Source organism: Hyla sarda, chromosome 2 (assembly GCF_029499605.1).
Source record: "Hyla sarda isolate aHylSar1 chromosome 2, aHylSar1.hap1, whole genome shotgun sequence".
In the NCBI taxonomy this organism is placed as follows: Eukaryota; Metazoa; Chordata; class Amphibia; order Anura; family Hylidae; genus Hyla; species Hyla sarda.
The window spans coordinates 301,639,185-301,640,945 of record NC_079190.1 but is presented as its reverse complement, the minus strand read 5'-3'; the positions used below and the strand labels follow the sequence as shown (position 1 = coordinate 301,640,945).

At 51.4% G+C, this 1,761-nt stretch overlaps 1 pseudogene; it reads left to right on the top strand.

The window, feature by feature from the left end:
* LOC130360028 (U2 spliceosomal RNA) lies at positions 1-179 on the top strand (annotated as a pseudogene).
* The last annotated feature ends 1,582 nt before the right edge of the window (positions 180-1,761 follow it).

Sequence of the window (1,761 nt, the reverse complement as noted above, 5' to 3'; positions counted from 1 at the left end):
ATCACTTATCATCCTTCCTTTTGGCTGGTATCAAATGTGGTGTCTGTTTATATCAGTTTAATATCTGATATGTCCCCTATCTGGTAGCATATATTAAGTGCACCACCAGGTTTCAGTGTTGGAAAGAAAAATTACCTGTTTATTTGCTGCTGCTTGCTGGCTAGTCCAGTGGGCCCCTACTGCAGGCAAAAGACAATAGGTGGTGCCTAGGTGGATAGGACATCAGCTATGAGGCATTTGTTTGTACAAACTGCTGCTCACAACTAATGTTGTAATATAGTGCCTCCATCTGCTGGTGGTATTGAATAAGCAATAGTGCAATGATAGGGTCTGAAAAAGAAGAAAAATAAGAAGCAGCAGCATAGGAAAAAAGGAGGAAAGAAGGAAAACATGGAGAGAAGAAAAAAAAAGAAGGTAAAAATGAGGTGAAAACATGTTTAACCTCTTAAGGACGCAGGGCGTATGGATACGCCCTGCATCCCGAGTCCTTAAGGACGCAGGGCGTATCCATACGCCCGTAGGAATTCCGGTCCCCACCGCTAGCCGGTTGGGGACCGGAGCTGGATGCCTGCTGAAATCGTTCAGCAGGCATCCCGGCATATCGCCCAGGGGGGTCATTATGTCCCCCCATGTCGGCGATCGCAGCACATCGCTCATCAATTCAGATGAGCGATGCGCTGCGATTCCGTTCCCCGCCGCTCGCCGGGCGGGGATCGGAGCCGGATGTCTGCTGATTTCTATCAGCAGACATCCCGGCAGTGTGCCGGAGGAGGTCCGGAGGACCTCCTATACCGGCGATCGCTGCAGGACGCCGGTAACTACTAACCGGCGTTCTGCAGCGGTTCCGGGTCATCAGGGTCACGTGTGACCCTGTGACCCGAATATAGATGGTGACTGGTGGTGTAGTATACACCACCAATCACCATCCATGCTGTACTGGGGGCTGGCATTGTGGCCACCCCCCTCAGTACAGTTGTGATTGGGTGGCCAAAGTGGCCACACCAATCACATAGTAATGGGAGGGGATCTGGTGGGCTAGGAGCATGTTGCTCCGTTCTGCCCGCCATTTCAGAGAGATCTGGTGTGCAGGACGGAGCCCCGTGCTGCCCACCATCTCCTCAGTAAAAAAAAAGTGCCCCTTGCCCCCTTTCTGTGGCCCCTTGGCACAGAAATCCCCAGAAATCCCCAGGGATAGCTTTAGATTTAGGTAGGGACAGGCTAGGTTTTTTTTTAATTTTTTTTTTAATTTTTTTTTTTCAGCGTACCTCAGTGGGTGTCCGTGGGTCCGTAGCACCTTTAGCTGCGTGACCCCGGCCCTGCTGGGTCGCTGCGGTCTGCCGCCAGCCTTTTTTTGGGCGCAGATCTTTCTTTTTTTTTTCTAAGCGTGTGTGCGGACCCTCTTAGTTATAAAAGAGCGGTCCGCCACCGTTTGTTAGAGCCCACCCGCCGCTGATCAGTCCTGTAGTACTGATCAGCGTTTTTTTTTGTGGTGCCGGCGCTTTTTTTCGCATTTTCTAGCGTTTTTTGCACCCATAGGCGGTCCGTGCCACCAGTAGCAGGCGTGTACTGTGTGGCCGGACCTTACCTGTGTGTGTGCGGCGTGCCTCACCGCTGTCAGTGATTTATCACTGATCAGCGTTTTTTTTTGTGGTAAAGGCACTTTTTTCGGTTAACGCATATTTTTTTTTTGCACCCATAGGCGGTCCGTGCCACCAGTAGCAGGCGTGTACTGTGTGGACGGACCGTACCTGTGTGTGCAGC